This window comes from Lycium barbarum, chromosome 10 (genome assembly GCF_019175385.1).
Source record: "Lycium barbarum isolate Lr01 chromosome 10, ASM1917538v2, whole genome shotgun sequence".
NCBI classification, from domain to species: domain Eukaryota; kingdom Viridiplantae; phylum Streptophyta; class Magnoliopsida; order Solanales; family Solanaceae; genus Lycium; species Lycium barbarum.
The window spans coordinates 25,384,596-25,401,095 of NC_083346.1; the positions used below are offsets into that span (position 1 = coordinate 25,384,596).

The 16,500-nt window shown below is 37.4% G+C and overlaps 1 protein-coding gene across 1 annotated transcript in view; it reads right to left on the reverse strand.

Annotated features, from left to right (window-relative positions):
- Positions 1-15,895, reverse strand: part of LOC132614275 (TGACG-sequence-specific DNA-binding protein TGA-1A-like) — a 29,593-nt gene extending 13,698 nt beyond the window's left edge. Inside the window, exon 1 of the mRNA XM_060328693.1 lies at positions 15,873-15,895. The gene's annotated coding sequence lies outside the window, so the exon portion shown is untranslated. The remainder of the gene's footprint in view (positions 1-15,872) is intronic.
- Positions 15,896-16,500: the final 605 nt, after the last annotated feature.

Consider the following 16,500-nt stretch of genomic DNA (forward strand, 5'->3'; position numbering starts at 1 on the left):
GGGCTTCTAATTTAACAACTAGTACAATATATATTATGTGAAGACAAATAATAATTAGTATGTAGAAAGTAAAGGATTTAATAAAGTAAAATTAATTTAACGAGTACAAATCCTAAAATGAAACGATGACGAACCATTTAAAATTTATGATAAAGTAACACTAGTAATGTTGATAGTAGAATAGTAAAAAATAATGAAAACGAAAGTAACGATATTAATAGTAGTAGAAATAGAAAATAAAGTGTTTATCTCGTTAATAAATCTAGAAAACCCAAGGAAATAAATTGGAATAATGGAGGGACGAAATTGGGTGTCAACAGATGCCCCTCTTCGACCGGAGATGATGTTAGAGTTTTCGGGCGAAGAAGTTGATGTAGTAGCCAATTTTGTTCCGACCAACAAATATGACTTGGAAGAACTTGAGAAAAATATGGGTAAGGAGACTTGGTGGAAAATATTATGGGGGCAGAAAGAATTATGGCCGAACTCGTTTCGAATTGCCTATATATCTTGGGTTTCGTGAGAATAAAGATGCATGTAGTTCGAAAGGAGTGGATCGATACTGACGCTACGCTTTTTGCCCCAGTGTTGAATTATGGTGAGACTGGATATAGAAAAGGCTTACAAGATTGGGAAAAGAGTTGATTAAGTAGAGTTTAAACGGTGGATATGAAAGGAAATTTTGGATAACCTACGCATCACAGGTTTGTGGACGTAGGCGGAGTCGGGTTCGAGAGTAGATCCGTGACCTTTGCTTGTGAGTTTGATAATCCTCTTCAACATGTTTGCCCCAGTTCACTGCGTAAGATAAAGTTCCACGTTGTGCTGTGTCTCTGTACGTGGGTCGTACTTTCTGTCAAAAACTGAAATTTATGTCAAAATCAGTAATAAAGTCTGGGGTAAAGTTGAAAATGTAAATCTTATAAAGAATGTAAAATGATAATAAATATAAGTGTGAGAATGAAGATGAAGCCGTGTGGCTTATAGTGAGGTCGTGTGTCCAAATGTTGTCTCTGATTGTCTTCAGGGACTTGAATGAATGCGTGATGTTTATGCTGAAGATGTAATAATATCTCCAGTTGTATTTGGAGAATTTAATGATAGTAATAAGGCCTCCGGCTGTCTTCCGGGACTTGATGATAAATCATGTCTGTGGAATTTAAGGTAAAGTCATTAAAGTAGGTAAAGTGGATGATAAAGTAAAGTAATAAAATAGAGAGTAAAGTAAAAGTGTAGCCGTTTGGCTTGTGTAGATGAGGATGTATAGCCATATAATGTCTCTGGTTGTCTTCGGGGACTTGATGGTAAATGATATGCCGATGAGCCGTACAGCCCAGCGGTGTCTCCGGTTATTTCGGGGGCTCGATGATATCTGTGAAATTAAGGTAAAGTTATTAAAGTGGATGATAAGATAATTGATGAAGTAGAAAGTGAAATAAGAGTGTAGCCGTCTGGCTTATGAAAATGAGCCTGTATAGCCATATGATATCTGCGGTTGTCTTCGGAGATTTAATGAAGATTCCTGTAAAGTTCAGGGTAAAGTCGTAAAGTGGATGATGTCTCCGGTTGTCTTCGGAGGCTTAATGATAATTCGAGGCTGTATAGTCGAATGATGCCCCCAGTTGTCTTCGGAGACTTAATGATAATCCCTGTAAAGTTCAGGGTAAAGTCGTTAAAGTTGGTAAAGTAAATGATAAAGTAATCGGTAAAGTAAAGTGATGGTGTAGCCGTTTGGCTAATGCGAAAGAGGCTGAATAGCCAAATGATGCCTCCAGTTGTCTTCGGAGACTTAATGTTGATTCCTGTAAAGTTCAGGATAAAGTCGTTAAAGTTGGTAAAGTATATGATAAAGTAATTGATAAAGTATGGAGTAAAGTGATAGAATAGCCGTTTGGCTTATGATGTTGATAGTATCGTGACAGCCTGATTAATAACACGTAATCCCGATTTAATTCGCCTTCGATCTCGACAACCTTCAAAACAGGTGTATTTGTTAATAAAGTCATAAAGTTATTGCGATAAAAATGAAATTAAAGATAAAGTTGGAAATAAAGCCGTTTGGCTTTTAAGGCAAGGTCATAATGAGTCAAATGATGCTTTTCGGCCATGATTGGTAGACTTGACTGTTGGTCTCGCGGTGTTTAAGTTCCTGCACTCAAAGAAAAATTCTTAGTTTGGGAGGGGGAAGTTGATTCGTGTTGACTCGAAGCTTGACGTTGTTGACGCTCCATTCGTCTTGTTTGTTTCGATCTTGTGATCTTCGTTCAAGCCTCGGTAGATGAATAGTAGCGAAACAATTGAAAGAAAGTGTGTCATTTGAAAAATGTATATGTAAGTATATGTATATAAGGAAAGATATATATGTAAATATATGTATGTAAGTTGTAAAATATTTCTGCCAACTTCAGATTGTGACACTTCTGAAACAATTGAAAGGTCATTTGTCTAAAATACTTCCTGTCTGATAGCCTTAATCTTGTCAATGTCTAACTCTGCTCTTGTCTAATCTTTCAAGATATGCCCCAGTTTTAGACGCAGAAGGGTGTACTAAACTTATGTTGTGGTGTGACCAAACCTTATATAGGTTGCCTATGTATCCCGTCAAGGGAATCAGGTCAGAAAGTAGTTCGGAAGGTTCATAAAAATGGTTTGAGAATTTAATAAAGGGACCGAAACCGATGTGGATTGCCTATGTATCCCCCCACGGGAATCAGGTCAGCGCAGTTCTGTTATGTAAATGGTAAAAGGTTTGTTGGATTTTTTACCTAAATGTGACTGAGCCGTACGTCGATAGCCTACGTATCCCGCTGAGGGAATCAGGCCATACGTTGTTCTCCTTACATAAAGATTTTTGAATTTCTGTTATAATGCAACCGAACCCTATGTGGGCTGCCTACGTATCCCACCACGGAAATTAGGTCAGCATAGTTTGTATTGATTGTTAAAGGAAAGGTTGCAAACTAGGCTGTCTAACTTAATGTCGTCCTTTGTTTTCTTCTTGAATTGCTAGCTTTCAGGCTTATGTCATCACCTATCGGCTATTTCGTTTCTTCCAAATGGAATCTTGTCTTATCCTCTAATTTCTTTATTATTCTCTCGAGGTGTACTTGGTTCATTCGTTCATTTTATGTCACAATCATGAAATTGGCAGATTTGATAATTTGTATACTAAAGTAAAATAGAAAATAACAAATAACAGACAGTTAAGGAAAATCAGAAATGCATTCATAGATTGTGCAATTTAAGCTCTCAAAAGATGAGGCAAAGCAACAAAAGCTTTGGGGCACGATTTAAGCCTCAATTTTAAAATCGTGCTATGTCAAAAAAAGTTCACTACAGTTCAATCTACCAAGACTCCCGGCGAACCAGTGACGGAGTACAAGTCCAATTCTTGAGAGTTTCTCCTGGTTCGACACCCCAGATGGGCGATGTCATGGTGTTGTGAGTAGTTGTAGTAGCAATCTTTATTGGTGCTTGTTTTTGGATTGTTCCCATGGGAGCGACAAAGGTTGATGGCATGATGGCTTCTTTCACATCTCCAACTTCCTCAACAGTGATCATGTTCACATTGGCGTTTTCATGAGTAGGTAGAGGGTTGTTGTCCACATTGGGTCGAGTTCCAGTAAGTTGGATCGTTTCTTCCTTAATCAAGGCTTCGATTTTGTTTTTAAGCCCATATAAATCTTCAGTGTCGTGCCCAGCCACTCCAGAATGGTATGCACAGCGCTTGGAACCATCAAACCATCTTGGAATAGGATCAGGAATTTTCCCTTCAATTGGTTGTACCACGCCTGCAGCTTTCAGTCTTTCGAACAATTGAGCCAAGGGTTCAGCGAACCAAGTGTAATTACGAGTATTTTTGATGTCAGGGTTTGGACGGGCTTTTGGTGTGGTATGCGATCGATTTTGGTAAGTGGGAGCTTGAACAGATTGATATGGACGTAGGTTTTGATAGGGAGGTGCTCGAGGTTGGTAGTAGTTTGCTTGGGTGTTGTAGACAGGGTAAGGAGTTAGTGGAACTTGATAGGGCTCAGCGTATTGGTAAGGGTAGAAAGGTTGTTGTGGATGGTTAAAGTATGTAACGGCTTGGCTCGGCTTATGCCCTTGGACATTCATGACTGCAGCTACGTCTTCTTTCTTCTTTTGGGTCCCGCTGATAGAACCAGATTGAATGGCTTTGTTTACAGCTTGCAAAGCCGTAAGATCCTGAATTTTTCCGGATTTGATTCCTTCTTCTAGGGCTTCTCCCATTCGGATAACTTCTGTGAATTTTTGTCTCATCATTCCTATCATTTTCTCATAGTATATGCCAGCTTGGCATTCAATGAAGGTAGCGGTCATTTCTCTATTACTCATCGGGGGTTGAACCCTGGCTACTTCTGACCTCCAGTGCAATGCATACTCACGGAACGTTTCAATTGACTTCTTAGTTAACTTAGTCATGTAGACTCTGTCCGGTGTGATATCGGTATTAAAATTGAATCTGTCCATAAAGTCTTGTGCCATATCACTCCAACCACGCCATTTACGGACGTCCTGTTGTGTATACCAAGTGAGAGCTTCACCAGATAAGCTTCTTATGAATAGCTTCATCCTGATATTTTGGTCTCTACCTACTCCGACCAGTTTATCACAATAAGCCCTTAAGTGTGTATGAGGGTCGCCTGTCCCATTGAATGTATCAAATTTTGGCGGCTGGTAGCCTACGGGCAAATCGACGTCAGGCTGGACACACAGGTCTTCGTATTCTACACTCTTACTTCCCCTAGCAACTTGAAAGTTTCTCATTGCTTCTTTGAGACTGTGGATCTCTTTTAACAACATATCATCCGCCCTCGCTTTTGCCTCCTTTTCCATTTCCTCCTATTGATCCACCTCGGGCTGGAACCTGACCGTTACTGGGTTGGTGAAGGCTTGTGTTTCCGCTGTATATACCGGAGGAACATATTGTGCGTTGGGAGTGACAAAATGGGCCCCTTGTATATGCTGGGTTGGATAAGTTTGGACGGTGGGAGTTTTTTGGACTGGAGGTGGTGTGTTGTAGGTGGTATTTGTAGGTAGTTGGTTTGGCGGGTTTAGAGGAGTAGTTGTAGGTGGTGGGTTAGTGTTGGGGGATAAAGGGACATAAGGAGTGTGGACTAGTGATTGATTTGGTGGGTTGACGAGTGGTGGATTAGGAGTAGCATAGGTAGTGTAGGTGGGTGGTAAACTTTGCGGAGGAGTATAGACGTATGATGGATTTGGTGGATTTGCGAGGGTGATTGGAGGAAAGTTGTTGTTGGTGGGTGCATTATTTTTTGAGGAAAGTGTTCAAGGACTGGAGATTCAAGTGATGGAAAACGAGGTGGGTTTGGTGCGACAGTTCTGGGTTCAGGAGGTGGACTTTGGAGTGTAACGGACAAATTGGTATGGTCCCTAACCCGAGTCAGTTCTCCACGTAGGTCCTCGATCTCTTGAGTCAAGCAGGCAATATGTTCATCATGTTGAATAGTAGCTCTATGTTCGGAAGTCTCGGGGGGATCACTAGAAATCATGATGTTTTTCCAAACCAGTTGAAATAGGTGCGGCTGGATCAGACATAATAATTTCCTTTCCTTGAACAACCCAATTACGTCGAGGTAACGATGACGTCTTTGACCTTGTGAGGTAAGGATGGTCGGCCAGCTCGAGTGTCAACACGAATCAACTCTTTGGGAATAAAAAGAAACATAAAGTGCAAATGATGTCAGTCTTATTAACATGTCTAGGTAAAGTCATGATCATGTAGCAAATAATTCATCAAATAAAGTCAAGCAAGTTGTCAAACAAATGTAAACGAGTATATCAAACAATAACGCGTCCTAATATGCATGTGACCTCTTTGTGCCAGAGGTAGGCCTAACGTTTGTTTGAAGGGTAAAGTCTGCCATAATACGTCATCCCATTGCTTTTGATTAATTAAACAAATTCTATTCCCGAAATAAAGTACAAAAGTAATGTAATATTTATTACATATCAAATGAATACAACATAAAGTGTTTCCTAATCTAAGTAAAGTAAATACAGTTTCCTATGTCTAATTTCTAGCTCCAGTTTGTGATGTCCTTGATCTTCGTCATTTGTTGTACTCCAATGCAAATCCATACCTGTCATAGAAACGTTAGTCGTCCCCTCCCTCCTAAAGTTTAATTAATTAAAGCAAATAGTCCATATTTAGGCACAGTTATCCTTCAAACATACACATCAAGTATGATTTGTGTCACTTGGTGTCGTGAACCCACTTGGACGTTTGGGTAAAGTCATCTAATGGGCTTAATACACTAAGGGTATTAAACCTCCTAGGTCATGAAATGTATGCTCCTAATAAAGGGTGTTGGTTTAGCTCTACCCTGCGTTGACTAAGAGTTGGTTTCTTATGACACAAGGTTCTCCCAAGCGGATAACTTGGGAGGGGAAAGTCCGTGGCTGTCGACTGCACCGCCGATCGACTAAATCCACAAGATCGATTCAACTAAAGGGTGATTTTGTAGTGTACGGCCGTGTCACGACCCAACCCCGTAGGCCGTGACTATTGCCCGAGCTGGACACTCGTATACACCTGTTAACTATAACTGTTCACAACTAGCATAATAAAGAACTTATATATACATAAAAAGGCAGGACGTCGTCTCAAAACTGTCGCATAGCAACCTGTCTACTGAGGAGTTACAACTTTCAACAGATAATATCGCACATAAGCCGGCAAGGCTGTCACAATATAGGAGGAACGTCCCAGCCATACACTAGCCAACAAGGCTACCATAACACACGGCTTCCAAAACACATACGTATACGTATCTACGCAAGCCGACAAGGCCTCCACTACACACAACATCCTAAAACATATATATGCGCAAGCCGACAAGGCTGCCACTACGAATGGGTACACCCCAAACATAAGTCATATATACACAACTAAACAGCAACTATATACAGACCCACACATATGTCTACAGACCTCTAAGAGTAACGACAGTATCATATGACGGGACAGGGCCCCGCCGTACCCCTGGACGGACACATATATACAACAAAAGGGATTTGTACCACAAGCCAGGCTCCGGAACAAGAGAGCACTCCAAGATAGCTGAATAGGTATCCTAAGCTGGCGGATCACCAAAACGGGCGTCTGTACCTGCGGGCATGAAACGCAGCCCCCGAAGAAAGGGGGTCAGTACGGAATATGTACTGAGTATATAAAGCATGAAATATAGTAAAGAAGATCATAACTGAAACAGAGATTACCAGAAACAGGTATGACTTTTAAAACATCAATACACTTGCCTCATGAAATGAAAGTCATGCATATCAATATCATATATCATATATATAACGTGTCCCGGCCCACTAGTGAGGGAGTCAGTGAATAAAGTCATCATATGCCCTCCTGGCCGCCATAACATATCATCATATCATATATATATATATATATATATATATATATATATATATATATATATATATATATAACGTGTCCCGGCCCTCTAATGAGGGACTCGGTGAATAATGCAGTGAAACTGTGCACGAAAACATGTCCTGGCCCGGGACTCAGTGAAAGATATAACAACGGTAAGCACGAGCAGAGTAGTAAGCAACCATACGCATATAAATCATTTCTTAAGACTCAATAGATAAGTAGACAAATCAACGCTCGAGTAACAAACGATAGTCATATTACATATTCTTTGAATATCATTATAGAATCTTTCAGGAATAGGAACTTTTATGCATCGTTTACTACCCAATCACATAGAAGACTCGAGGGCAGTAGCTCGACTATTCTAAGAATTCTAATATCAAGAAGTGAATAAGAATCATAAAACATGCTCGGAACTTATGAATAGAGTTACCCCAAAGCTCATATCGTGTCATACTTACATCGAGAACATGCCAAAAGAAAGAAGGGATGGGCTTTACATACCTTTAGCGTTTACTCGCAACACAACACGTATACGCTGCCCAATAGTATCTCAACCTATATTAAGACGTCAAGAACTAGGATTAAACTACGAAGAGATTCAAAACGCATTCTAATGTTAGTAACTCCTTTCTAGACAATTAGACGACGTTTCGCTTATATCCAAACCAACTACACACAACCAAGCCAACATCACTAATCATACATTCAAGTATCAACCCGAGACTATTCAAACATGGCTCGAGGACACTCCGAACAGCCCGTACAACACCCCAAAACAGCCCAACTAACACGTAATACAACGTATAATCTTCCAAGTTCGACAAGAATAACAACAACACATTCTTTTCTTCCAATTTCATGAACTATGCCAACAATCCACACGTTACAATATTATTCATATAAATGCAAGAAAATATATTAACATCATATTAGCTTCTACAACAACCCACAAACAATTACAACTCCAACTTGAACCATTAAGCCTTCATTCTCACCATACAATCCATAACAACAACAACCAAAATACCAAGCAAAAGCAATTCACCCTTTCATGTACAAACAGCCCCTACACGGCCTCAACACCATCACACATAGTTCCATGAATTTCATTCATTTCTACACACTACAACACGTTCAAACCACCCTTAATATATGCAAAAGAAGGTTAAACCTTACCTTAAACACTTGACTTCTCAACTTGACTAGAATTTGTGCCTTGAATTTAATACTTGTTCTTGCTATCTAGGATCAATCCCACGTTGTTATACACCTTCCAAAGGGTTGAAATGGCTGAAAATCTATTTTTTTTTTATCAACAATTGAGCTTCAATTTTTGCTCAACCATGGCCGAATGCCTTCTCTCACTATCTCTATGTTTTCTATTTTGTTGAAGATGAAGAAATGAATCCTTAGTCATCAAATTTCATTATATATGCAACTCATATTGGTGACACATGTCCAGCCCTTGACTGTGTCCCATTGACATCCAAGGACCAATCGGATTTTGCCACATGTGTGGGGCCCACTTAATGCACTAATGACTTGATTAATATTAGTTAATCACTAATCCCCACTTAATAATCTAATCATGGTTAATTAATCCCTAATCTCCAATAATATTTCTATACCAAATAAAATTTATAAGCACTTGTGCATCGAAACAAAATCGGAAGTTGAAAGTCTCTACCTCGTATCCCAAAATAGTCTTGTCCTTGACTTGTCGCGATTAGCTTAAAATATCCCAATGTACAAAATACGGGATGTAACAGGCCGCGAACCGCGAAACCGCTTTAAGTGTATGAATTTGTGTGAATTTTCTAGGAGTGGAGGAAAATGATACGGGATGACAGTTTATCAAAGCAGTAACACGTAAACAGTTTATATCAAACAAACAATTAATAGCATGTAAAAACAGTTAACAACAAATAAAGTAATTAAAATAAGCACACAAAGCCTATTTAAACTAAGTTTGTTATGGTTAGAACCTAAGTGAGTCCGGCCAAGCTGTTATACCCTATTTTAACCGGAGTCAAAATAGTTTACAACATCCCGATAATTCCGGGGTTAATTAAAGTCAAGGAGTCGCCACCTAATTATTTATGGTGAATTAGGGCACCTAAGGTTAATTAAAGTAATTATCTAAAGTTGATTTTATTTTAAAGTCTACGAAACCAAAAAGATCTAGGTAAGGGTTCAATTAGTCTAAAAGGAAGGTATTAGGCATCCTTTAAGACCCATTAACAATGGTTAACCGACCGGACTTACAATTAATTAGGCTAAGTGTAAGTATAATATTATAGAAAAGAAAATAGCTTTGTAAGTATTGCTAAAGTTATAGATAGACATGTAAGAATGCTATTTTAGAATGGGGGCTTGTAGAAAAATAATAATTTGCATAAAAGAGTTTGGTTATAAGTAAACTGAAAACAAAAGCACCCTATGGTTCAATGTTTTATAAATATTTGAAAAATAACTCAAAAGGGGAGGCATTAACTGATTTTTGTTTTAAGAGAACCGACAAGATGGGATTTTCCTTCTCCTTTTTTATTATATTTATTAACTATGCCTAGCTAAAAAATGCACGTGATTGATTTAAACTTGAAGAGTTATTTATAAAGTATACTTGAGTTCACACTTACGTCTTAGTAATGTTTCAAAATTTTCTAAGATAGTAAGAATAAAACGTACTTTCTTAATTCAAAATAGATGTTCACAGCTACACGTCCTTGAAGATCAATTGTTTTGATAAAAGTGAATACTATAAGTACTATAAACAATTTTAGAAATAGATAAAATAAAATAAATAAATAAATAAAAAGAACAAAACCGGTGGAATTAACTAATTGTTTTCCCTTAACATGACTACCTATTGTTTCTACAACTACCCATATTAATTCCCTGTAATTCGTATAAGCTAAGAGGCAAAATTAAAGTGTTAATCATACAAAGTAAATCAAAAACACACAACGACAATAAGATAGAGAGGAAGGAGAGCAAATGGATCAGTCCATTCTTAGGACTACTGCTGCAGCCTGTTTTGTTATTGAGCTTTGGCCTAGAAAGTTTTTTTTTTTTTGTCGCGGGTGGGCTGACTCGAGAGGAAAATTCCGTTGGGCCTTGGCCCAACACCGAATGCGGGAGATGACGAGTCCCTCGAACTCGTAAGCGGAGGTCATGCATAAAAACGAAAGAAAAGGATTAGCGTATAACCCATAAATAAAGCAAAACAAATATGATGCAAATTCAAAACAGGCCAATAGCTTTTAACTAAAACAGGGGACTGCCCGTGACTAATATATTAATGACTTCTAAACAAGTAATAAGAAAGAAGTTAGACAAACATAGCAGGCCCATGTTCGAATTAGATATCCACAAAGGAAAGAAAATGGGGCGAGACACAACAAACAAAGCTGCACATATGCTTTTAACGAGCAAGCCCAACGGCCCAATTGCTAAGCAATACAAAACAGAGCCCAAAATTCAATCAACCATCTTTACTAACAAGGCAGTATGCCCTTATATGCTAAATATGCCAACTTATGTACATACAAATGTGTAGGAAGCCAAATAACTCGAACATACCCGCTGTTAACACTCTACGAAAGCCAACTATACCAAACAGAAGCAAACAAAGGGAAAATCATACTAAGGTATTTAAACTCCAGAAATCATATATACAGTTGCGTATGAAACCAAACAGAATCAGCCTACACTATAATGGATCTGAAGAATTCTTCTAAACAAGAAAGAAAACACTTGGTACTTAATTATCTGTTTCCAACTCTTATATCCAACTTAAAATAGAAACGGAATACCCTAACGAGAAACTCATGTTTTAAGATAGGAGTTGATATCCTTAAAAATTTTGAAATTCAAACAAATGTCTAGTGAATTTTACAACTGCAGAGAAAGGAAAACATGTAACATTTGATGTTTTAAATTTTCAGCCAGTTCCCAGAGAGGGAGAAAAAAAAAAGGAAACATCAAGCATGTTTTCAGTTAACAGAGAGATATGACCTTAAAATGGGTTTGAGACAACATCGTAACGGATCAACAGCCAACAAGACACAATGATTAGTCAAGCCAAATTGTAATCGTTTCAAAATGAGCTTAACCATATAATTACTTCTGGATAAAACAGATCCTAAGAGATGGAAATTGCTAATCCTTTTAGTATGTTAAACACATTGAAAAGACAAATAAACTATAAGTAGAATCATTTGAGATTACACTTAAAAAACGATTGGTTATTCCATGTAGACCAAGGACAACAGCCATTCTCTGTAAACATTGAAAGAGGAGTGAACTGGAAATCTTTACTATTTTTCTTTAGCTGTATTTTAATAAGTCTTGGTCATAAGAGTAATCCTTTAAATCGTTAAGCAAGCATTTAACTGATAAAACATCCTAACCTATGTTTCGAATTAATTTTCGAGCGGAGAAGGCAGGCCATTGCTCGCATAAGTTTTAAAACTGGAAATAGTAGGAGTCAAGCAAATACATGTTCAGTTTAAAGCTGGCCTAATCAAATACTTAATAATATACATTAAAACTAACACGAGCATGCTAGACAAGTTGAATTTATTGCCATAGACACAAATTTCCCAAGATAGCATATCACACAACTAACAGATCTAAACAAATCCAATCAAACTGACATGCGTAACCATTACTATTACCAGCAAACACCTTCGATTACACTAACATGCTAGCACACAACATTAAACAAGAACAAAAATTATACTAAATGAACACATGAATACATAATACCACAGGATAAGCTAAACTAACACACGAACACAAATTAAGCTAAACACACAAAATACTAAAAATAAAGAGAAGGAGAAAGGTTTACCGACCTCTTGTAGGTGCAGTGAATGGGGCGTCGGGTCTCCGATCTACACTCGAACACGACGAATCCCAAACTCGAAAATCTTTTCAAATTAAAATCCCGATAGAACATAATACACTTTTTAAAAAAGAAATTTGGTTCGATTTTCCGAATAAAAACGCAAGTAATGACTAAGCTCGAAACAGAAAGGAATTTGAAACAAATCCAAGATTTATAGTGGTGAAAAATAGAAAATGTTGGGTGTAGTAAAGTATCGGTGGTTCCAAAAATGTCTCGTAAGGGGTGTATTTATATGAAATGCATGCTGGGGTTAGGGTTCGAGTGAGCGGGAATTTGGGATCGAAATATTCAAAATCGAGTCAAACCCGTGATAATTCGAACGTTGAAATCCTTTTACGTCTTTTGATTCGGATTTTATTCAAAAAAAGGCTAAACGTTTCTCTGATTTTGGAGATTACTGCGTCTTGAAGCAAAAAAAAAAAAGGGAAACTCTCCTCTGCCGTCGACAGGGTGCGCAGATTAAGCAGACGTAGGGACAAATTTCTTTGTGTGAAAATGGAAGGACAAAGCTATTCACGGTGAAATGGGGCTTAGGGTTTGCTAAAATGGGGATGAGAGAAGGTAGGAGAGACGAGAGGTGCGGCGGTTTGAAGGGGATTAGGTTTTGTTTGTCTTCAACCGGATGAAGGTTTTAAGGATAAGTGGGCCAGTCGGGTCGGGTGAAATAGCGGGTGTGGGCTGACCTATTTTGGGCTGGCAGGGTAGGAAATAATGGGCTGTGGATTTTAAAAGGGGTAGTGGGCTGGTTTGGGCTCAAATGTTGGTCCGAAAATATGGGTCCATCTTTATTTATTTAAAATATTTTTGGGCTTCTAATTTAACAACTAGTACAATATATATTATGTGAAGACAAATAATAATTAGTATGTAGAAAGTAAAGGATTTAATAAAGTAAAATTAATTTAACGAGTACAAATCCTAAAATGAAACGATGACGAATCATTTAAAATTTATGATAAAGTAACACTAGTAATGTTGATAGTAGAATAGTAAAAAATAATGAAAACGAAAGTAACGATATTAATAGTAATAGAAATAGAAAATAATAGTGAAAATAAAGTGTTTAGCTCGTTAATAAATCTAGAAAACCTAAGGAAATAAATTGGAATAATGGAGGGACGAAATTGGGTGTCAACAAGGATAAGGATCGCTCCACCCATTCAGGACGATTCCTTCATGTTTACCCATAGCGGGTTATTAGATACATTCATGTTTATGTTCATGTCTTGTACCCCAACAAGGTATAGGATGTCTTAGCTGATCGGGCAGAGATCAGATGCCACGTGCTCACGTGGTGGTTACATGCCGGTTATATTAAGGCTCTCCCACTCGAAATGTTTTAATCATGTTATATATATATATATATATATATATATATATTCATGACAGATGATACTAATGTTCATGTTCAGCTAACAAATATAGTTTCAGTTTCAATTCTATCATTTCATTTGTCATGCTTATTTCATTCAGTTGGTTTACATACCAATACAATTCGAATGTACTGACGTCCCTTTTTATTTATCTGGGGGCCTGCATTTCACGATGCATATTTACAGGACGACGGATTAGCTTGTTAGGACTTTGCACGTATCAGCTATTGATGAGCCTCATCTTATTCGAGGTTTTATCTTTATTTATTTATTGCCAATTATGCAGTTAAGGTATGCCGGGGGCCTTGTCCCGGTGAACAATTTAGCAGTCAGACTCATGTCAAAGATTTCATACACTAGACTAGCTCAGTTATCCATGTCAGATGTTCAAAGTCATATAGCTAGTATTGGCTCAGTACTAATTATATTTTCAGACTATTTCCGCATCATGTTTAAACAGTATTTTCATTAGTATTATGATGACTCATGTTATTCAGACTACTCATGTTTTAAAGTGTATTCCGCATTAGTACATGTCCCATGTTAATTTAGCAAGCCATATGGTTCGCTCAGTCACATGCAGTAAGGCACCGAGTGCCGTGTTACGCCCAGGCCATGGTTCGGAACGTGACAATAAGTATACCCATTGTATCAAGATGTTATTGTTGTACCATTCCACAACAGGAGACTATGCAGCATCTTTTCTTAACATGTAAATTTGCTTCAGATATGTGAAAAGTGTTTAAGCAGGTTGTTGGAGTACAAATAAATCTCATTCAGATCCACCCAAGTTATCAAACCTTAGTGGAAGATTGAATGTGCTGAAAATTTTAACCTATCCTTTATGATGTACCTGCTATGATGACTTGTGAGTTGTGGAAGAGAATAAACACTATTAAACATGGAGGACCTGTGAGTTTCAATAGTTATTCATGAGATCAATAGAAACATGTACTATTTAACAAGGGGCAGATATTCCTGGCTTTAAACATACCTCTTCTATGGCCTGAACTGGTTGTTTTTCCAGAAGGATATAAACCTATATTGATCACTAAGACAGTCTAATAGAAGTTTCTTTTTGAGAGATGGTATAACTGTAACATCGATGGAGCATCTAAGGGGAATCCTGGTCCTAGTTCTTATGGTTTTTGTGTGAGAGATTGACATGGAGATTTGAAATATGCATAATGAAAGGAATTGAGGCAGATTTCTAATGTTGTCGTTGAGGAAAGAGCAATGATAGAGGGTCTGATATATTGTGTGAATCATGATTGATCATCATATTAGAAACTGACTCATTGATGATGAAGAATGTGGTTGATGGAGTGTAGGAAATAACATGGTGTCTTATTACAGATGTGGATAGAATCAGGAGAATGAAGGTTGAATTTAAATGTGATAATGCAACATGTATACAGGGAAGGAAATACATTGGCAGATTTTTTAACTAACCTAACTTTTGAATTTGCAAGTACATCAAGTTTTGAATCCTTTTCTGAGTTACCTAGTGCAGGGAGGAGGATTCTAAATTTAGACAAACATCAAGTCCCTAATCTCAAGATCAGGAATGCTAAAAATTACTGAAAATATTGATGTACATATATGACTCTGTGACCCAAATATTGGCAGAACTTCTAATGGTGGTTTTAACTTTGGCTCATCCTATTGAAGTTTGGTCAATAGATTTGAAGCAGAGTCAAAAGTACATTCAATACTGAAGCAAAACAATGGTCAAGAAATCTTCCTGAGGTATTTAACTCTTTAATTAGCAGGGTATTTTGTGCATTACATAGCTATTACTTTGTAATCTGAAGATTAGCTATCTCTGGGTTCAATCAAAGGAGTCAAAGTTGTAGCTGTTGGACAAACATATACTAGTTAATTATAGTGTTAAATTGTCAAACTATCCTCAGTGATGTTTACATTAATCACAATACTTGGGACTGCAAGCAACCTAGTTGATTCAGGTAAGAAGATCATTTATAAAAGATTTCAGCTCAACAATAAAGCATTAATAGCAGATCGACAGATTTCAAGAACACAATAACTCATATCTCTTTAGATCTAAGAATATAGTAGAAGATAACCGACATAGCTTACTTTCTCTCACTCAGATGAAGGAAAATCAAACATTGGGAGCACATCTCACCTGAAGAGAAGAAATCTGGTTGATCTGAGGTTAAACTCCTTGGCTATGGGTTTGTTGCACCGATAAGAGATTGGTGGTGTGAAAATGATATGAATCCATATCAAAAAATCAGATTTTTGAACTGTGGTGAGTGTGCGGTGGCTTTGCTCCGGTGAAGGCGACCATTCGAGAACTTTCCTAATTTGTGTCGTGAGGGTTTGAGTGGGTTTGTCGACTGATATTTTTTGTTGTTTTTTATTTGGGCCGGATTTTTTTGGCCCGGTTCCTTTTGCTTTCTTTTTTGTTTTGCTGAACTATTTATTATTATTAATAAATATCCCTCCACTAAGTATTACTTAGTGGTTTCTCAAAACAAAAAAAAGGGTATTTTCACTCTCGTCTACATTTTTGTCAAAGCAATAATTATGTTCATATACCATGATAGAACGTGGCAAATAATATTTATTTTATGAAGATTATAGATTAAGCCATATTTTAATTATAAATCGACGAAATTTAAGTTGATATTACATGTGGATGATTAGCTTGTTTGGCCAAGCTTTTAAAATTAGCTTATTTTGAAAAGTGTTTTTTAAAAAAGTACTTTTGCTGGAATCAGTTTGTGTTTCTCCAATTAATTTTAAAAATA